This window comes from Nerophis lumbriciformis, linkage group LG08, assembly GCF_033978685.3.
Source record: "Nerophis lumbriciformis linkage group LG08, RoL_Nlum_v2.1, whole genome shotgun sequence".
Classification (NCBI taxonomy): Eukaryota; Metazoa; Chordata; class Actinopteri; order Syngnathiformes; family Syngnathidae; genus Nerophis; species Nerophis lumbriciformis.
The window spans coordinates 9,738,993-9,762,500 of record NC_084555.2 but is presented as its reverse complement, the minus strand read 5'-3'; the positions used below and the strand labels follow the sequence as shown (position 1 = coordinate 9,762,500).

General features: G+C 41.5%; 1 protein-coding gene across 1 annotated transcript in view; it reads left to right on the top strand.

The window, feature by feature from the left end:
- Positions 1-23,508, top strand: part of pacrg (PARK2 co-regulated) — a 575,139-nt gene that overhangs the window by 120,536 nt on the left and 431,095 nt on the right. The window lies entirely within an intron of this gene.

Sequence of the window (23,508 nt, the reverse complement as noted above, 5' to 3'; positions counted from 1 at the left end):
TCTAATAACAATCAGTTAATTGTATCATTTTTCTTTTAATAAAAAATGAAAACGGGTCCCACAGACCCGAACACCACACAAGGGTTAATATGTTTTTTGCAATTTAAATTTTGACAGTACCAAGTAAGTTGTTTTAATTGCTGATGCGGGTTAATTGATTTTTAAATGCGCCAGAAAATAACCTGTTTTGTACACTGTCAATACCCAGTAGAGCAGGCCTGGGCAATTATTTTGACTCGGGGGCCACATTTAGAGAAAAAAATGTGTCGGGGGGGCCGGTGTACCTATTTTTAGGAACACTAATACAAAACCTCACAATAATGTCTGATTGAATGCTAAAAACGTTATGACAGACAGCCTTAAAAAACATAATGGAATTTTACATTTTTCTACAAACGATAAAACACTGAATATCGACAAAATGTGAATGTCACACCCCCTTTCGATCGACATATTTTACAATCAAGTAAAACGCAACAAAAATGAAACAAACAGTGAAATATGAACGCGAAGGGTACAAAATAAACCCACCTACAATCTGATACATCACTAAGCTTTAGAACTTTGTTGTGAAAATCTCCTTCCGCGTCTGTGGAAACGCTTCCCGCCCACGCTGCTTGGTGCCTCGTCTGAGCTGCTGTGACGTAGATTACCATAGTAACTAATTAGATGACCATAGTAACTAATTAGATTACCATAGTAACTGGTATATCCATACTTGCCAACCTTGAGACCTCCGATTTCGGGAGGTGGGGGGTGGAGGGCGTGGCTAAGAGGGGAGGAGTATATTTAAAGCTAGAATTCACCAAGTCAAGTATTTCATATATATATATATATATATATATATATATATATATATATATATATATATATATATATATATATATATATATGTTTATTTTTATATTTATATATATATATATATATATATATATATATATATATATATATATATATATATATATATATACATATATATATATATAAAATAAATACTTGAATTTCAGTGTTCATTTATTTACACATATACACACACATAACACTCATCTACTCATTGTTGAGTTAAGGGTTGAATCGTCCATCCTTGTTCTATTCTCTGTCACTATTTTTCTAACCATGCTGAACACCCTCTCTGATGACGCATTGCTGTGTGGCACGCACAAAAGTGCTTTCATCAAATGCGCCAGAGTCTGGAATCTTCCATCTATAAATAAAGTTGATTTGATTTGATCTCTCCCTAGCATGGCCCAAAACCGGTCAAGCTTTGCTTCCTAAGGAAGATCTTCACTGACAAGCACTTGGTAGTCCACTACTTCTTCCCGGAGGCTATCCAGGTCCAATCGTAGCTGCGGCTTGGAACTTACAAGCGTATTTCTTCATCTTACTCGTCGTCGGCGTTGCCATGGCTGTATCTTCCTCGTTCTTCTGCTTCGTCTCCTTGTTGTGTGCGCAGTTGTGCACTGCACTCTTTAAAAGCCCTAGATGTTATTGTCACATATGCATGTACAGTAGATGGCAGTATTGTCCTGTTTAAGAGTGTCACAACATTGCTGTTTACGGCAGACAAACTGCTTTACGGTAGACGAAAACGTGACTGCTGTTGTTGTGTGTTGTTACCGCGCTGGGAGGACGTTAATGAAACTGCCTAACAATAAACCCACATAAGAAACCAAGAACTCGCCCTCGATCATTCTACAGTTATAACGTGATTGGGCAGGCACGCTGTTTATATTGTGGGAAAGCGGACGTGAAAACAGGCTCACTCAGGTCCGCCTGAATTTCGGGAGATTTTCGGGAGAAAATTTGTCCCGGGATGTTTTCGGGAGATGCGCTGAATTTCGGGAGTCTCCCGGAAAATCCGGGAGGGTTGGCAAGTATTGGTATATCATCCATAAGCACAGATTCCAATTATTGAAATACTTTGTATAGTTCAAGACTTGCGGTCATTAGAAAACATCACTGCACATCACAATGGCAGCTAGTTTCCATCTTAAAGATCTAAAAAAATTATTTGGGAATGTCCGGCGGGCCAGATTGAAAAGCTTAACGTGTGGCCCCCGGGCCTTAATTTGCCCAGGTCTGCAGTAGAGCGTAAATGTGTTTCTGTATAGTATGTCTCCAGCAATGGTCATGTGGTGACATCAATTATGGTATTTTGAGAGGTAATCATTGAAGTCGGACATCACTGAAGGCCTAGGTGGGAAACTGATAGAAAGACGGAAAACCCGCGTCCCGTTCTTCATTTTGATCTTTTTAATGCCGTCTTTCGTCATGGCTTATTCCCATTCTGCTGTTATTTTCTTAATTTGAGCTTGCACCATCCCCTCCGGATTTGCTCCTTAATGTCAGCTGCCTCCAAGCGCGGTTACGGCCCCCCGCCGCTGACACCGACCGCTGTGCAGATCGCTACATGCTCGGGAAGCAGGGGAGTCGCGACTACTTGTAGGCAGATGCTCTGGGAAGCTGCAGGTGAGATGGGAGTGAAAAGTGATAGATGGCCAACACAGCCAAGAGTGGTACTCTGGAAAAGGGGGGCGGGCCGGCTACGAAATTAGACAGAGACGGAGGACAGACAGAGAAGGACGTGGTTTGTCTGCCAACGCTACAAATCAGCTTCTTCCCCTCCCTCCCTCCCACAAAATAAGCCAGAGATCTATTGATTGGCACTTGTATTTGCTTGCAGGCTCCAGCTCAAAATGGAGCCTTTAATTAACTTAATGGACCGGCTGCAGCTGTGCGCCAGCCAGCGAGGGAGGGCATAAAAATGGATAGATCGAGAGGAGCGGAGCGGGAGCCGGCATCGCCAATAAGTGAGGTTAACTGCAGACCACTTGGACTATCAGTCAAACTAGCCCTGGCAGACAAAAGGACGGAGATGGAGGTGTAGGGAGGAGAATGTTGACTGTCTTCTCATCTCCTTGTTCTCTTTGGTCCACTGTGGAGGTTCTAGAACAGTTATGTCAAAGTCAAGGCCTACGGGCCGAATGAATTATCTATAGCCCCCGGGATGATATTTGATTAGTATTAGAACCGGCCTGCAGGCCACAGTCGCCTGCTTGGAAGAAAGTTTGTTTTTGTCTGTGAGCCTGTTGAGAAAAGTTTTCACTTGCGTAGTACAGTACAGTGCAGACATTCGCGGGAGAAGCAGCAAATAGGGTGAACGCGAGTCCCTACACAGCTCTGTGCATGCAGTACACCAGGCAGTGAGTGACTGACACAGCGCCACAGTCAGCACAGTTCAGTACGTGAACCTGAATCACATCTGCAGCAGCAGTTCTGTGTGCAGGTTGGCGAATCATGAGTCAGTCAGTAACAGCTTCCCCAGCGGCAGATCTCGGTGTGTGTCAGTTCGCGAACGACACAAGCCCTCAGCAGCCAATGAACGACGCGCACAGTGACTGAACGAGAGCCTCAATGTGACGTCCTCCTCCGCGACACAGTCAGTTCTCTGTGTCAGTAGGTTCGCGAGTCCTGATTCTGTCGTTCACTGAGTGATTCATGCCGTTAATCCGCGGTGAACAAATCGTTCGCTCAGTCCCTCCCCCCGCCCCCATGATGAGTAGCTGGCTGCGTCGCTCGCCGACGTCGAGGGTTCAGTGAGTCACAGAATGCGCCAGTTCCACTCACGGTCGCGGCGGAGCTCAACTGAACTGAGAAAGGAACGAATCAGATCATGAAGTGATTCGGTTCAGTACGTTCACTCAAAAGATTCGTTCGTTCGAACGAATCGTTCGCAAACGACACAACATTACAATGGAGACTGCAAAGAACAAACCTGTAGATGCGATCGGTGTATTAGCGTCTGGCTACAGCAACACAACCAGGAGGACTTTGACTTGGATAGCAGACGCGCTATCCGACGCTAGCCGCCGACCGCATCGATGATCGGGTGAAGTCCTTCGTCGCTCCGTCGATCGCTGGAACGCAGGTGAGTTTCGGCGTTGATGAGCAGATGAGGGCTGGCGTAGGTGGAGAGCTAATGTTTTTAGCATAGCTCTGTCGAGTTCCGTAGCTAAGTTAGATTCAATGTTAGCAACAGCATTGTTAAGCTTTGCCAGGTGTTGCGTTTTGGACCAGTTGTTCCTCCCAGGGAATTCAAGTCACAAGTCGCTCCCAAGCTCTTTACGACACTTAAAGCTGAGTAGAAAAACCACCAGAGACAGAATGGGTATTTTGTAATATATTTGCAAAGCTTTGCATATATATATATACATTTAGACCAGTCCAGCATAGAACATTCTATCGCGCCGCCAAGATGGTCTGCCCCCCGAAACACCCTCTACCCTCTTAAGTCCCTGGCAGTCCTGTCTCTCTAGCCAAAACAAATGTCCATTATCTCTCTCTCTCTAACATTCCTCATTCAAGGTTAAGCACACAGTTTTTCAGACAACCAAAAGACCACAATTGGAAGAAAAACACTAGCTGTTTTGTAATATGATTATGAAATAAAAAGAAGTAACACTTAAATTCGGATATATGTAAATATCTGCCTCCGACACAGGCTAGAAAGCATTAACCGTGTAGTTACAGGTCCACGGTTTAATAGTATTGTTGATTTTATGTCTATCCTTCCAGTCAGGGGTTTATTTCTTTTGTTTCTATCTGCAGTTAAGCCCGATGCTATCACGTTAGCTCCGTAGCTAAAGTGCTTCACCGATGTATTGTCGTGGAGATAAAAGTCACTGTGATTGTCCATTTCGCGTTCTCAACTCTCATTTTCAAGAGGATATAGTATCCGAGGTGGTTTAAAATACAAATCCGTGATCCACAATAGAAAAAGAGAGAGTGTGGAATCCAATGAGCCCTTGTACCTAAGTTACGGTCAGAGCGAAAAAAGATACGTCCTGCACTGCACTCTAATACTTCACTCTCACGTTTTTCATTCACGAATCTTTCATCCTCGCTCAAATTAATGGGGTAATCGTCGCTTTCTCGGTCCGAATCGCTCTCGCTGCTGGTGTAAACAATGGGGAAATGTGAGGAGACTTTCAACTTGTGACGCCACGCTACTTCCGGTACAGGCAAGGCTTTTTTTTATCAGCGACCAAAAGTTGCAAACTTTATCGTCGATGTTCTCTACTAAATCCTTTCAGCAAAAATATGGCAATATTGCGAAATGATCAAGTATGACACATAGAATGGATCTGCTATCCCCGTTTAAATAAAAACATTTCATTTCAGTAGGCCTTTAATCATTAAACAAAATACAGTACACTGTGTTAGGTCTTGGTTCAATAGGTCAGTGTTTTTCAACCACTGTGCCGCGGCACACCAGTTAGCCGTGAGATATTGTCTGGTGTGCCGTGGGAAATTATGCAACTTCACCTAATTGGTCCAAAAAATATTTTTTGCAAATCAATAATTATAATCTGCAAATAAGGTGCCGTTGCGGCAATATGACCATATCACAACAACTCTCAAATCCCTTCACTGGCTTCCTGTTCCACTCAAGATTGAATTCAAAGTCTCCCCACTAACCCACCAGTGCCTCCATGGAAATGCCCCCCTCTACCTCAAAGAACTACTCACCCCCAAATCCTCCACACGACACCTGCGCTCCGGACAGGTTGATATCCTCCAACCTCCGAGGACAAAGCTACGAACAATGGGAGACCGGGCTTTCTGCTCCGCCGCTCCCAGTCTGTGGAACGCTCTCCCTGACCACCTGAGGGCACCACAGACTGTGGATGCTTTTAAAAAAGGCTTAAAAACCCTTCTTTTAAAAAAAGCCTTTTTTTTTTAGATATATGCATACTCGTTTTTGCTATTTGGCTGTTCTAGTTTTTATTTTTATTTTAATACACTGTAGCACTTGAGGCTGTTTACTCAATGTAAAGTGCTTTTTACAAATACAATATATTATTATTATTATTGCTTAGTGTCTGTGCTGTGTAGAACTCGGCAGGGTAACCACGTAATACTCCATGTCAGTAGGTGGCAGCAGGTAGTTCATTGTTTTGTAAAAGTCGGAATGTGTCGGGTGAGACCAGGATGTGATCCCAAAATGCAGACCACAGCGGGAGGCAGTGTGCGGGTAAAAAAAGGTATGTAATGCTTAAACCAAAAATGAGCAAAAGGGAAAGGAAAATGCAATGGCTATGCAAAACAAAAGTAAAACTGAACTGGCTACAAAGTAAACAGAAACAGAATGCTGGACGACAGCAAAAACTTACGGCGTCCACAAAGTACATCCGAACATGACATGACGATCAACAATGTCCACACAAAGAAGGATAAAAACAACTTCAATAGTCTTGATTGCTAACACAACGCAGGTGCGGGGAATAGCTCTAAAAGAAAGACGTGAAACTGCTACAAGAAAACCTCAACAAAACAGGAAGGGCCACCAAATTAACAGCGAACTGAAGCCCTTTCACACAGGAAAACCCCAACAAACTCAAAATAAGGCACAACGACCTGGTGGAGTTTCATTTTTTAGCATTTTCTGCTGGTGGTGTGCCTCCGTATTTTTTAATGTAAAAAATTTTGCCTTGCCTCAAAAAAGGTTAAAAAACACTGCAAAAGGTTATGTGCAATCATTTTAATATATTTTAATAAACATTGAACAGTAGAAAATTAGTTTTTTCGTCTCTCTGATGTATTTGACTTTGACATCCCTGTTCTAGAATGTTTTTAAAAAAAACGACAAGGCCACAAAGCCCTATTCAACTCAAGCCCTATTCTTCTGTTTGCGCTGAAGGGGGAACTGCACTTTTTTGTCATTTACAATCCTTATGTGAGGCAACCACACATAGGTTTCTCTTTTTTTATGCGTTCAAACTAGTAAATAAACGCTAGCAAAATGGAGGTAATGTGAGTGATTATGTCATTGCGGCCATGAAGCCCTCTAAAAAAACATCACCAACAATACTCCATTTACATCTCGTGACCTGAATATTCACCATTAGCGAGATAATTATTCAAAGCGCTAACGTTAAGGGACTACTTTTAGCGGCGCAGTGATCACAGAGAGCTTACGAGCTTACGCTGCTATATTGACATATTGAAGCGGTGAGCTGCTGCATCGCCTCAGAGTAGGTGAGAGTTCATTCTAGATCATCTCAACTGGATAATAGAAGGTTGTGGCCACCTTGGACATTTAACAAGAACGACACAAAAAGATGCTCGTTTGTAGCAGCTTTTTTTTATATATCCTGCGTGAGGATTATGATACATTTTTCATCCAAACGGGAAGATTTTACCATCGGTCGGCATCCCAGTGAGAACAGACATTGTACAGTAAGTGACTATTTTATTATGTTTGTAGATTGTATTTCTTGTTTAGCACTTAGCAATACTGCTGCATGATGCTTAGTGTTTAGCTAATGCTGCATCTATTTAGTACACAGCTTCCTTATAGTCAGGCTCAAAAAAATAAGGTTCTCATCATTAGTAGTAGTAGTAGTAGTCGTTGCCTTATGAAGTCTGCCATGATTGTTGATGTTGTTGTTTGTTAGTTTGTATTTGTTTATTTGACGAACAATGTGTAGTTACATTAAAAATAAGGCTGCACCTGATATAGCACCATGCTAATTTCCATCTGTAGTCCTTTTATGGTACATTTAACATCCGCAAATATAATTACACAGGATTAAAATTACATAACAAAATTTAAATTACATAATGGAAAGCAATTTAAATTAAAATACATAGAGAAAGTGTACGTTACAAATCAGTTGGCGGTCAAGTTACAGTATTTTATCAGCATCATTTAAAGTGCAGAAGTATTTAAAGTGCAAACAGTTTTTATTAGAGATGTCCGATAATGGCTTTTTTGCCGATATCCGATATCCCGTTATTGTCCAACTCTTAACTACCGATTCCGATTAAATACAGTCGTGGAATTAACACATTATTATGCCTAATTTTGTTGTGATGCCCCGCTGGATGCATTAAACAATGTAACAAGGTTTTCCAAAATAAAATCAACTCAAGTTATGGAAAAAAATGCCAACATGGCACTGCCATATTTATTATTGAAGTCACAAAGTGCATTATTTTTTTTTAACATGCCTCAAAACAGCAGCTTGGAATTTGGGACATGCTCTCCCTGAGAGAGCATGAGGAGGTTGAGGTGGGCAGGGTTGGGGGGTCCAATGGTAGGGGGTTGTAGCGGGGGTGTATATTGTAGCGTCCCGGAAGAGTTAGTGCTGCAAGGGTTTCTGGGTATTTGTTCTGTTGTGTTTATGTTGTGTTACGGTGCGGATGTTCTCCCGAAATGTGTTTGTCATTCTTGTTTGGTGTGGGTTCACAGTGTGGCGCATATTTGTAACAGTGTTAAAGTTGTGTATAACGGCCACCCTCAGTGTGACCTGTACTGCTGCTGACCAAATATGCGGTTGCATTCACTTGTGTGTGTGAAAAGCCGTAGATATTATGTGACTGGGCCGGCACGCAAAGGAAGTGCCTTTAAGGTTTATTGCCGCTCTGTACTTCTCCCTACGTCCGTGTACACGGCGGCGTTTTAAAAAGTCATAAATGTAACTTTTTGAAACCGATACCGATTATTTCCGATATTACATTTTAAAGCGTTTTTTCGGCGGTGCGATATTATCGGACATCTCTAGTTTTTATCAAAATCCACAGTACACAGCATACAGTGAAAGGGTATCGTCCGATAGCTATACACCCCATTGATACTGCATACGTAAACAAGATGGCGATATTACACCATTAAACTGGTACTTTGTAGCACCTTTTTTTTTTTAGCCTGCGTGAGGATTATGATTAAACAACTTTTGTTGTTGAAGGGAGAAGCGGATGTTGTGATGCCTCGGTGTGTATTAATATGCTACCGCATGCTTGAAATAAGCAAAATAGGTCAATATTACACATTATGAATGAGCCTGTTATTAATTACATATATACTTACAGCATGTATAAAATACATTGATGGAGGCTTTTGGATGTTTTTAGAGAGCTTTAAAGGTAGAATAGAGCAAATCCCACTTTTTCTAGCATTTATATACAAGTTACAATACATAAAAAAAGAAAACCATGTGTTCTTGTCTTACATAATGATTATAAATGATAAGCGAAATTCCCAAAAAAGTGCAGATCCCCATTAAGTGTTTTTTTTTTACACGCTTGAAGTTACGCCCATTTTTCTTATTGGTATTCTCCCATGCGGCCTGTCGAGTTAGGCCCAACTGCTTATCTGGAATAAAGGCGAGCTCATTACTAATGAGGCGGACTTTGCCATCACACCTTTTTTTTCTTGGTTGTGTGAAAATTGTGGAACATGGAGTTTTCCTAACACTTGCGAATGTCATTGAAAGCCGAAAAAAAAAGATAACACTTTCCAATTTAAAAAGACTATCAATCAAGGCAGTGCTTGTCACGTAAACGTGTGTCGCCATGGTGACGCCGCGTGCATATGCACATTAGGCGGAGACATCTTCTTCCTGGCTGAATGTGACTCCGTAGATGGAACTTTGTTTCACTTGTTGTTATGACTACCCTGATGTTATCTGTGAAGTAAAAGTTATGTTTAGTTCAAATGTTTGTGAAGCCGTGTGTGTGTGTGTGTGTGTGTGTGTGTGTGTGTGTGTGTGTGTGTGTGTGTGTGTGCTTGCAAAATGTATCAAATCAACTGATAGATGGTAATTAATATACACTATATTGCCAAAAGTATTTGGCCATGTGCCTTTACTCACACATGAACTTGAAGTGCCATCCCATGGAATTGTCCAAAATGTTTATGTATCCTAGAGCATTCAAAGATCCTTTTACTGGAACTAAGGGGCCAAGCCCAACTCCTGAAAATAACCAACCCCACACCATAATTCCTCCTCCACCAAATTTCACACTCGGCACAATGCAGTCCGGAATGTAGCGTTCTCCTGGCAACCTCCAAACCCAGACTGGTCTATCAGATGGAAAAGCGTGATTCATCAGTCCAAAGAAGGCATCTCCACTGCTCTAGAGTCCAGTGGCGACGTGCTTTACACCACTGCATCCCACGCTTTGGATTGGACTTGGTGATGTATGACTTGGATGCAAAGGCCTACTGAAATGCGATTTTCTTATTTAAACGGGGATAGCAGGTTCATTCTATGTCATACTTGATCATTTCGCGATATTGCCATATTTTTGCTGAAAGGATTTAGTAGAGAACATCGACGATAACGTTCAAAACTTTTGGTCGCTGATAAAAAAGCCTTTCCTGTACCGGAAGTAGCGTGACGTCACAGGTTGTGGAGCTCCTCACATCTGCACATTGTTTACAATCATGGCCACCAGCAGCGAGAGCGATTCGGACCGAGAAAGCGACAATTTCCCCATTAATTTGAGCGAGGATGAAAGATTCGTGGATGAGGAAAGTGAGAGTGAAGGACTAGAGGGCAGTGGGAGCGATTCAGATAGGGAAGATGCTGTGAGAGGCGGGTGGGACCTGATATTCAGCTGGGAATGACTAAAACAGTAAATAAACACACGACATATATATACTCTATTAGCCACAACACAACCAGGCTTATATTTAATATGCCACAAATTAATCCCGCATAACAAACACCTCCCCCCTCCCGTCCATATAACCCGCCAATACAACTCAAACACCTGCACAACACACTCAATCCCACAGCCCAAAGTACCGTTCACCTCCCCAAAGTCCATACAGCACATATATTTCCCCAAAGTCTCCAAAGTTACGTACGTGACATGCACATAGCGGCACACACGTACGGGCAAGCGATCAAATGTTTGGAAGCCGCAGCTGCCTGCGTACTCACGGTACCGCGTCTGCGTATCCAACTCAAAGTCCTCCTGGTAAGAGTCTCTGTTGTCCCAGTTCTCCACAGGCCAATGGTAAAGCTTGACTGTCATCTTCCGGGAATGTAAACAATGAAACACCGGCTGTGTTTGTGTTGCTGAAGTCGGCCGCAATACACCGCTTCCCACCTACAGCTTTCTTCCTTGCTGTCTACATTGTTCATTGAACAAATTGCAAAAAATTCACCAACACAGTTGTCCAGAATACTGTGAAATTTGGCGATGAAAACAGACGACTTAATAGCTGGCCACCATGCTGTCCCAAAATGTCCTCCTCAATCCGTGACGTCACGCGCTGACGTCATCATACCGAGACGTTTTCAGCAGGATATTTCGCGCGAAATTTAAAATTGCGCTTTAGTAAGCTAACCCGGCCGTATTGGCATGTGTTGCAATGTTAAGATTTCATCATTGATATATAAACTATCAGACTGCGTGGTCGGTAGTAGTGGGTTTCAGTAGGCCTTTAGATGCTGCTGGTCGGCCTTGGAAACCCATTCCATGAAGCTCTCTGCGTACTGTACGTGGGCTAATTGGAAGGTCACATGAAGTTTGGAGCTCTGTGGCAACTGACTATGCAGAATGTCTTTGCACTATGCGCTTCAGCATGCGCCGACCCCTCTCTGTCAGTTTACGTGGTGGCTGACTTGCTGTTGTTCCCAAACTTTTCTTATAATAAAGTTGACTTTGGAATATTTAGGAGCGAGGAAAATTCACGACTGGATTTGTTGCACAGGTGGCATCCTATGATAGTTCCACGCTGGAAATCACTGAGAGCGGCCCATTCTTTCACAAATGTTTGTAGAAACAGTCTCCATGCCCGAGTGCTTGATTTTATACACCTGGCCAAGTGATTAGGACACCTGATTCTCATCATTTGGATGGGTGGCCACATACTTTTGGCAATATAGTGTATGTATTTTCTTATTAATAGTCACATTCAATGATGGCAAACTTCAAGTGCAATATTTAATTGCACAATATAATGTTTCAACTTCTAGGGGTGCTGGACTCATTACAGCTTAACCCCGGATTTCCACTGAATGCCGGACGGTGCCGTCGTGGAACGCCATCCGGCAATCCCCACCGATGTTCTGTTGCGACTTTGCCGTAAGGGGAGTTGTAATGAAGCGAAATACAAACAGTTTCTTCCGTCTTTCCAGAGGAGCAGAAGCAACTAAACTGCCATTCAAGATACGCAAGTAGTGCTGAACGGCAAAACCGCGGAACGTCTCGCGGGTTGCCGTCCATCAATACCCACTGACTTGACTTGACTCGTGGAAAAGATTAGAGTTTTGCCTTGCAGAACGACAACTTTATTTGTCATTTCATCCTCCCTGGCGAGCTTTGTACACTGACACACACATCTTATTCAACTCCCGCTATCCACTCCCTTGCTTCCCTGGCCCCTGTATCAGCTGGTGTTTCATACAGGCTCTCATATCACCATATAGCTGCCCAGGATATGCCTGTAATACAAAACCCAAAACCAGTGAAGTTGGCATGTTGTGTAATTCGTAAATAAAAACAGAATACAATGATTTGCAAATCCTTTTCAACATATATTACATTGAATAGACTGCAAACACAAGATATTTAATGTTCCAACTGAGAAACACAATTTTTTTTTGCGAATAATCATGGCAGCAACACATTGCAAAAAAGTTGGCACAGGGGCATTTTTACCACTGTTACATGGCCTTTCCTTTTAACAACACTCAGTAAACGTTTGGGAACTGAGGAAACCAATTTTTGAAGCTTTTCAGGTGGAATTCTTTCCCATTCTTGCTTGATGTACAGCTCAAGTTGTTCAACAGTTCGGAGTCTCCGTTGTGATATTTTAGGCTTCATATTGCGCCACACATTTTCAATGGGAGACAGGTCTGGACTACAGGCAGGCCAGTCTAGTACCCGCACTCTTTTACTATGAAGCCACGCTTTTGTAACAAGTGGCTTGGCATTGTCTTGCTGAAATAAGCAGGGGCGTCCATGATAACGTTGCTTGGATGGCAACATATGTTGCTCCAAAACCTGTATGTACCTTTCAGCATTAATGATGCCTTTGCAGATGTGTAAGTTACCCATGCCTTGGGCACTAACACACCCCCATACCATCACAGATGCTGGCTTTTGAACTTTACACCTATAACAATCCGGATTGTTCTCTTCCTCTTTGTTCTGAAGGACCCAACATTCACAGTTTCCAAAAACAATTTGAAACATGGACTGGTCAGACCACAGAAAACGTTTCCACTTTGCATCAGTCCTTTTAAGATGAGCTTGCGCGCCCTGCGAAGCCGGCGGCGTTTCTGGGTGTTGTTGATAAATGGCTTTCGCTTTGCATAGTAGAGTTTTAACTTGCACTTACAGATGTAACGACAAACTGTAGTAACTGACAGTGGTTTTCTGAAGTGTTCCTGAGAATATGTGGTGATATCCTTTACACACTGATGTCGCTTTTTGATGCAGTACCGCCTGAGGGATCAAGGGTAACGGGCATTCAATGTTACGTGCAGTGATTTGTACGGATTCTCTGAAATGTTTGATGATATTACAAATCTGTCTGGAGTCGCAAAAAGTTAAAAGCCTTATATACGTGTTATAATAAAAGCAACACATTAAGTAAGTGTCTCTGAGGGTTAGATAACTCCTGGAAATTACTATCTTAGAATGGCCAATGGTGTAGATGTGTCAGAATGTGGATCTTTACGCAGCTTGCTGTGAGATTTGTTCTCCCGGGATGCAAACGGACTTGATCGGACAAGGTTTGCAGGTAAAAACATGATTTAATCTTTCTACACAGGGAAAAAAGACAGGACTGTGGCATGAAAATAGCAGCATGAACTATGACATGACATGAAACAAGTCAGCGCAGAGCAAGAACAGAGTAATGTCGCAGGCAGACTAACTGACAAAGACAGGCTTAAATAATAATGTCATGATTAGCGACAAGTGTGATCCAAACAAATGAGGCAGGTGAAACTAATGAGTAGTTATGGAAACCAAAACAAACAAGAGTGCACAAAAACAGGAACTAGTGGAGTCCAAAAACCAACAGAACATAACCAAACAAAACATGATCCAGACCACAGAACATGACAAGATGTGTGTGTCCAAGTTAAAGGAAAGGACAGGCTGTTTTCTTCTAATGGGTTTATTACAATCTTTGCAAGCTGGATCACATTTGCTGTGGTCTGGAACAACATGGCACACAATCAGAAATGCAGCCAATATTACATACAGATAATGTGTCATGAGACATGCAAATATAAATTAAATACACAGAAGGCATAAGTAAAGGAAATTAAATGAACTCAAATATACCTACAAACGAGGCATAATGATGCAATATGTACATACAGCTAGCATGTTAGCATGGATTATTAGCACTCCACGCAAGTCAATAACATCAACAAAGCTCACCTTTGTGCATTCACTCACAGCAATAAACGTTTGGTGGACAAAATGAGACAAAGAAGGAGTGGCATAAAACACGTCTTTCTGTGGCAGCGACAGAGAAAGTTGTACATGTAAACAAACTAGGATGAGTTCAAGGACCGCCAAAATTAGTAGGACGGAACGGCGCTGGCCAAATACTGTCATCAGTGAAGCATAGACACAAACATATTAAACAGTGGGCTTTCTATCAATTAGGAAGGGTTGTTTTAACATGATTAAAACAACAAATATATTTTTCCCCCATCTTTTTCCATTTTTGAAAAAGCTCCAGGGAGCCACTAGGGCGGTGCTAAAGAGCCGCATGCGGCTCAAGAGCCACGGGTTGCTGACCCCTGCCCTAGTGTGTCACTATTTCTTACAGTGCCAACGTCCTCCTTTAATTCAAGCTGCAATGATACAATCAGTACCTTAAAGTCAAAGTTAAAGTACCAATGATTGTCACACACACACTAGGTGTGGCAACATTATTCTCTGCATTTGACCCATCACCCTTGTTCACCCCCTGGGAGGTGAGGGGAGCAGTGAGCAGCAGCGGTGGCCCCGCCCGGGAATAATTTTTGGTGATTTAACCCCCAATTCCAACCCTTGATGCTGAGTGCCAAGCAGGGAGGTATTAAGCCAGTCGTCCCCCAAAAAGTCCCCATATGTCAACAACACCCACTTTTGCACTTTGCTACCTCCCAACATGCCCTCCCACCCCCAAATCCTCATTCCCATTCCCGGCCTCTCATCCATTCAGTCAAAGGTTAATTGGATTGGAAATGATTCGATTCATTCTGGATGGTAATGTTGAAAAAAAAAAAAGGGAGCGCCTACCCCCTTTGTGCACTTAAGCATAATTCAAAATAAAGGGAAAAAGAAAAATCCAATTTTAACTTCCTTTTCTTTTTTTTTAAAAACCCCAGCTAATGCTTGTCCCTGCAAGACTTTTGCCCGTTTAAATTATGGCAGAATTTCATTACCTTGAAAGCTTTTTCCGCCCCTTCCCCACGCTCTGCTCCCCGGCCCGTCTCCAATACTTGGAATGAATCGGGACTAATGTCTTTCTCGTAACCTCAAGGTCAGTATATTTGGATCCCAAGGAGCGCTCAAGGGTCTTTGTGATTAATGCACTGTACAAAGTAGTGGGGAATAATGGGGTTGCTGATGGCTGATCATACACACACACACACACACACACACACACACACACACGCACACACACACACACATACATACATACACACATGCATAAGCACGCATATTCAAATAGGGTTACCCAGAGGCCGTCTCTTGATTCCCCACTAACATTGTCTTACAGTGACCCCCCCCCCCCCCCTCCCCAAGGAGCTTTTACCTAAACAGTCTTTATTGCACACAACCAGACTATCATGTCCTGCAGCATATGTTTGGATTTATACTAACTATGCTGTCAGCAACATTCCTTCAGATTATTTTTTTTTTGTATCAATATGCCATTTTGGAAGACTTCTTAGATTACCTCACTGATATCTGCAATGCAACAGTGACAGCCTAGCCAAGTGTGAATGTGCGGAGGTTGGTGTGTGTGTTTGTTGGCAGCATGATGCAAAAACTACGCCACAGATTTCCAGGAAACTTTGTCCAAAGGTGGCACAAAAGTACATGGCAACAACCCATAAAAGTTTGGTACATATCGAAAAAAGAACGGATTTTATGGAGCAAGACCACCCGCTGCCCAGAAACTGTACAGTCCAAGTCAAACGCCACTACACCATGCAGTACACAATATCAACCACTACTAGTGTTATATCATTTTGGTAATGAGCTCTATGTACAAACCCCGTTTCCATATGAGTTGGGAAATTGTGTTAGATGTAAATATAAACAGAATACAATGATTTGCAAATCATTTTCAACCCATATTCAATTGAATGCACTACAAAGACAACATATTTGATGTTCAAACTCATAAACTTTTTTTTTTTTTTTTTGCAAATAATAATTAACTTAGAATTTCATGGCTGCAACACGTGCCAAAGTAGTTGGGAAAGGGCATGTTCACCACTGTGTAACAACACTCCAGTCTAGTACCCGCACTCTTTTACTATGAAGCCACGTTGATGTAACACGTGGCTTGGCATTGTCTTGCTTAAAAATAAGCAGGGGCGTCCATGGTAGCGTTGCTTGGATGGCAACATATGTTGCTCCAAAACCTGTATGTACCTTTCAGCATTAATGGCGCCTTCACAGATGTGTAAGTTACCCATGTCTTGGGCACTAATACACTCCCATACCATCACAGATGCTGGCTTTTCAACTTTGCGCCTATAACAATCCGGATGGTTCTTTTCCTCTTTGGTCCGGAGGACACGACGTCCACAGTTTCCAAAAACAATTTGAAATGTGGACTCGTCAGACCACAGAACACTTTTCCACTTTGAACCAGTCCATCTTAGATGAGCTCAGGCTCAGCGAAGCCGACGGCGTTTCTGGGTGTTGTTGATAAACGGTTTTTGCCTTGCATAGGAGAGTTTTAACTTGCACTTACAGATGTAGCGACCAACTGTAGTTACTGACAGTGGGTTTCTGAAGTGTTCCTGAGCCCATGTGGTGATGTCCTTTACACACTGATGTCGCTAGTTGATGCAGTACAGCCTGAGGGATGGAAGGTCACGGGCTTATCTCCTTACGTGCAGTGGTTTCTCCAGATTTTCTGAACCCTTTGATGATATTACGGACCGTAGATGGTGAAATCCCTAAATTCCTTGCAATAGCTGGTTGAGAAAGGTTTTTCTTAAACTGTTCAACAATTTGCTCACGCATTTGTTGACAAAGTGGTGACCCTCGCCCCATCCTTGTTTGTGAATGACTGAGCATTTCATGGAATCTACTTTTATACCCAATCATGGCACCCACCTGTTCCCAATTAGCCTGTTCACCTGTGGGATGTTCCAAATAAGTGTTTGATGAGCATTCCTCAACTTTATCAGTATTTATTGCTACCTTTCCCAATTTCTTTGGCACGTGTTGCTGGCATCAAATTCTAAAGTTAATGATTATTTGCACACAAAAAAATGTTTATCAGTTTGAACATCAACTATGTTGTCTTTGTAGCATAATCAACTGAATATGGGTTGTAAATGATTTGCAAATCATTGTATTCCGTTAATATTTACATCTAACACAATTTCCCAACTCATATGGAAACGGGGTTTGTAGAAGGGGCCTGAGCATGCGCGGTTTTTGCTTGGTGGTGAGAAAGAATTTGCCATCAATCCCACGTGGGTGCTCGGCATTGTTCGAAGCACCCACGGGGTCGGCGCCTATATGTGTGGCTCAGTGACGTGCGGTGAGGTTCATGGCTGGTGAGGCACAGACTTCATCACAGTCAGATTTACAAACATATGAACCCTAAAGAGTATCTTATTCACCATTTGATTGGCAGCAGTTAACGGGTTATGTTTAAAAGCTCACACCAGCATTCTTCCCTGCTTGGCACTCAGCATCAAGGGTTGGAATTGGGGGTTAAATCACCTACAATTATTCCCGGGCGCGGCGCCGCTGCTGCCCACTGCTCCCCTCACCTCCCAGGGGGTGATCAAGGGGATGGGTCAAATGCAGAGGACAAATTTCATTACACCTAGTGTGTGTGTGACAATCATTGGTACTTTAACTTAACTTTAACTTTACACATACAAACTGTAGCACACAAAAAAGCACATTTAATACAAAAAACATTATTATGGTCTTACCTTTATTTATAAATGAAGTCCATGCGTCACTGTTGTGCTGGATTAATGCACCCCCTGACGGGAGTGTTATATCAAGTAAAGCCCTCACTTAAACTTTCCACGTGCAAGATTGAATCTATTTAAAAAAGTGTAACCGAGGGTTTATAAATGTCGCCCATACTGTATGAAACTACAAAATAACAAACATGGAGGCTCCAGTTTACACGAGGACCACTTTATTTACCTTCTTTCAAAAACCTCCGCTCCACTCCAACGTGTCATCACTTCCGCTCTTAGCGCCTTCAAAATAAGAGCTCAAGGCATATACTGTATAACAGCGCATAAAAATAGGTTACAAAAGTTATTTAATAAGAAGCCAAAAAGTGCAAAAACAAAAATGTTCGTGTTGGAGGAGTTGTGAATTAGGTACACCTGCAGTCTGCAGGTGTACCTAATGTTGTGGCCCTGCAGTCATTCACAACTCCTCCAACACGAACATTATTGTTTTTGCATTGTTGTTTTGTCATAAGAAATACAATCATGTGTGCTTACGGACTGTATCTCTTGCAGACTGTATTGATATATATTTATATATAATGTAGGAACCAGAAATATTAATAACAGAAAGAAACAACCCTTGTGTGTAAAAGAGTGTGAATGAGTGTAAATGGGGGAGGGAGTTTTTTTGGGTTGGTGCACTAATTGTAAGTGTATCTTGTGTTTTTTATGTTGATTTAATAAAACAAATACCTTTTTTTTTTTTTTTCTTTTTTTTAATTTCTTGTGCAGCCCGGTACCAATCGATCCACGGACCGAAACCGGCGCGGCCCGGTGGCTGGGGACCACTGGTCTACGTCATATTGGTCAGACAAACAAGGCCCACTCTATTGAAGCTCTTTGCAGAAGTGCAGATTCCATCTTCGCTTTTGTTAATCGTTTACATTTGTTTCCACAAATCTGATCAATAGCTAATTGAGCGGGCAGAGCAGTCCGACTGAAAAATAGTCCAAGTCCTCCCTTGTTGCCTTTCCCATTTACCGAGGTGTGATGATATTATGTTAGTTTTATTGGGTTCCTGCGGACAAATGCTATGAGATACATTGAATGTCTCCAGGCTATTGTCTAGTCATTTCTAAGCAGCAGCAGTCTTCCTAAAAGGCAACTCTTTGAGGGAGTGGAGGACTCGCAACCATTCTCTTGATTGAAGTGCTCGTGGCTGAATGCACTTTCCGTGTTTGTCTTATCACAGCATGCAAAAGAACATTCTATGAATGATCCATAAGTACAGCATACAATAAAGCCCATATATAGTACCCCACACAACATTAGGTGCAGTAGCACACTGTCTTCACCCAAGTAAATATGTTTTTTAAATGGGGCACGGTAACGTCAATGTATGTTGCAAAGGAGCGGAAGATTAAACAATAACACAACATAAGGATGGTAAACAAACCATTGTCCTCCTGTGGCGAAAATGAGAAACTTGAGTAGAAAAACCAATCAAGCACTTTAAAATATGGGCTAAAATATGCACTGCAAAAAGGAGCCAACAAAATATGAGATAAAAAGACTTGATTTTATTAAAAAAAAAATAAATAAAAAAAAAAATAGTGAAATTATATGTCCATCCAACTAGTTAATTTGTCTTGATAAGACATCCTAAATTAAGATTTGTACCGTATTTTTCGGACTATAAGTCGCATTTTTTTTCATAGTTTGGCCGGGGGTGCGACTTATACTCAGGAGCGACTTATGTGTGAAATTATTAACACATTACCGTAAAATATCAAATAATATTATTTAGCTCATTCACGTAAGAGACTAGACGTATACGATTTCATGAGATTTAGCGATTAGAAGTGACAGATTGTTTGGTAAACGTATAGCATGTTCTATATGTTATAGTTATTTGAATGACTCTTACCATAATATGTTACGTTAACATACCAGGCACGTTCTCAGTTGGTTATTTATGCCTCATATAACGTACACTTATTCAGCCTGTTGTTCACTATTCTTTATTTATTTTAAAATGCCTTTCAAATGTCTATTCTTGGTGTTGGGTTTTATCAAATACATTTCCCCCAAAAATGCGACTTATACTCCAGTGCGACTTATATATGTTTTTTTCCTTCTTTATTATGCATTTTCGGCATGTGCGACTTATACTCCGGTGCGACTTATACTCCGAAAAATACGGTATATATAGAAATTAACAGGACTTTTAAGGTAGAAATACACATTTTATTTTGAAAACAAGCTTTAATCAACTTGCAATTCTTTAATTAGGCATCCTCGGGATGTTGCAGAATCTTCAAACAGAGAAATCAAACAAAGCACCAATAGTGATTCATTTCAAGAGACTGTTCAAACTACAACTGTTCACAAAGTACAAATTATGATAAACATCTTGAACCTTTTAAAAAAATGAGATCATGATTATTCATGTATTTATTATTTGTCTACTTACTCATAGTATGTGTATTTATTTATTCTTTATTCATTCACTGTTGTATTACCAACAGATAACAAAGTAATGGGATAAAATCACTATGATATGAAAAGGGGTAGGATTAAATGAGCTCTGCTTCTTCCTACTCCTTTTCGGACGTGCTGTAATGAAACAAGTGGAAATACAGTATGTGATGCATTACATTGTCTTGTATGGTATGCATGTTCGAAGTAAACTGAAACCAGTGACGTGCAGTCACTAGAGGCAGGTGAAGCGGGGCCTCACCTGCCATCATGGAAAGAAAACAAATGTAAAAAAGAAAAAAAAAAAATTAAATTGTTAAATGTATCCAGTGATTATACTATAAAGCTATTTTCAATTTAACTTCACCAGTTTTAGATTATTTTTATTCAAAATCGCTGAATTTTCACATTTGCCGTTCAAACACTGAGAAGAGACGGTGCGGTGAACAGCAGCCAGTTGAGGCACGTCACTCAGTGCCGCAACATGGATTGCGCAATGACTCGGCTAACTGCTGGCCTGCTGTGCAGTGAGACCGTATTGCTATATGAATTATATTATACATTTCCATAGTTTAGTTAGCTGAGGTATGTAATGTACTTTTGTATTTTGTCAACAACTGTATGTGTGTAACGTATTTCTTGTGCTGAGCAATCATAAAACTGCTGCGAAGAGCACTGGCTGAGGCTCGCGTAATCCCGCCTCCTGGTGCCGGTTAATGCACCCCCTGACGAGAGCGCCACACCAACCAAAGCCCACACCCAAACCCTCCACGTGCAAGACCGATGCCACCCAAAAAAAGTCACTAAACAAGAAGCCAAAAAGTGCAAAAACAACAATACTCGCGCCGGAGGAGCCGTGAACGACTGCAGGGACACAACATTAGGTACACCTGCAGACTGCAGCACGGGTTTCATATTTCATTCATTCACAACTCCTCCAACACGAACATTATTGTTTTTGCACTTTTTGGCTTCTTTTTGAGCTGCTGCATTTTTTGGTTGGGTTGTTTATTTCTTTTGAGTAACTTACTTCTACATTTCTAAAAGGGGAGGAATGTAATGGAGTGATCTCCTGGTTAATGTTGGCTATAGCGTACTGTGGTTACTTTTTGGTTGGCCAACGATTTACGTGGTGTTCGCACCTGACGTCAAGTGTGTTGAGTCTGTTCTGAAGTCTACAGTAAACAGACGTACTTCATCACCTCGCCTGGTTATTGCCTCCAACTCAATATATTACATAAAGGTAAGACCATAATAACGTTTTTTTTTATCAAACGTGCTTTTTTGTGTGCTACAGTTTGTATGTGTAAAGTTAAAGTTAAGTTAAAGTACCAATGATTGTCACACACACTAGGTGTGGTGAAATTTGTCTTCTGCATTTGACCCATCCCTTGATCACCCCCTGGGATGTGAGGGGAGCAGTGGGCAGCAGCGGCACCGCGCCTGTGAATACTTTTTGGTGATTTAACCCCAAATTCCAACCCTTGATGCTGATTGCCAAGCAGGGAAGAATGTTGGTATGAGCTTTTGAACATAACCCGTTAACTGCTGCCAATCAAATGGTGAATAAGATACTCTTTAGGGTTCATATGTTTGTAAATCTGACTGTGATGAAGTCAGTGCCTCACCAGCCATGAACCTCACCGCACGTCACTGGCTGAAACTGAACTGAACTGAAGATTTAAATCAAAATATATTATTTGAATAGTTATTTTCTCAATTTTAACATTTATAAGCTACAAGCGTAGAATAAGCAAAATATATATTATCCATGCTACAATTAAGATTATGATGTAAACACAATGACTAAAAATAGGTAAATAGCTATGAAAATTTAAAATCTTGGCAAGTCACAATTTGTAGTGTTACTAAACTTTTAACAATTATGTTAAATTTGGACGACACAATGCAACACTGCGGCGTCTAAAACATGCTATAGCTTAGTATAATTCTGAAAGAGCCTTTATTTACCGGTAAGCTGCTAATAAGGAATTGTCATGTACTTTGTACTGTACCCCGGTACATACAAGTCAATGACAAGAAAGCGGTTATTCATCCTCTGCTCAAAAGACCTAACCTTGATCCTGACCTCATGGTAAACTACCGACCGGTGTCCCACCTTCCCTTTATTTCGAAAATCCTCGAAAAAATTGTCGCACAGCAGCTAAATGAACACTTAGTGTCTAACAATCTCTGTGAACCTTTTCAATCCGGTTTCAGGGCAAATCACTCTACGGAGACAGCCCTCGCAAAAATGACTAATGATCTACTGCTGATGGATTCTGATGCGTCATCTATGTTGCTGCTTCTTGATCTTAGCGCTGCTTTCGATACCGTCGATCATAATATTTTATTAGAGCGTATCAAAACACGTATTGGTATGTCAGACTTAGCTTTGTCGTGGTTTAACTCTTATCTTACTGACAGGATGCAATGCGTCTCCCATAATAATGTGACCTCGGACTATGTTAAGGTAACGTGCGGAGTTCCTCAGGGTTCGGTTCTTGGCCCTGCACTCTTTAGTATTTACATGCTGCCGCTAGGTGACATCATACGCAAATACGGTGTTAGCTTTCATTGTTATGCTGATGACACCCAACTCTACATGCCCCTAAAGCTGACCAACACGCCGGATTGTAGTCAGCTGGAGGCGTGTCTTAATGAAATTAAACAATGGATGTCCGCTAACTTCTTGCAACTCAACGCCAAGAAAACGGAAATGCTGATTATCGGTCCTGCTAAACACCGACATTTATTTAATAATACCACCTTAACATTTGACAACCAAACAATTACACAAGGCGAATCAGTAAAGAATCTGGGTATTATCTTCGACCCAACTCTCTCGTTTGAATCACACATTAAGAGTGTTACTAAAACGGCCTTCTTTCATCTCCGTAATATCGCTAAAATTCGTTCTATTTTATCCACTAGCGACGCTGAGATCATTATTCATGCGTTCGTTACGTCTCGTCTCGACTACTGTAACGTATTATTTTCGGGTCTCCCTATGTCTAGCATTAAAAAATTACAGTTGGTACAAAATGTGGCTGCTAGACTTTTGACAAGAACAAGAAAGTTTGATCATATTACGCCTATACTGGCTCAC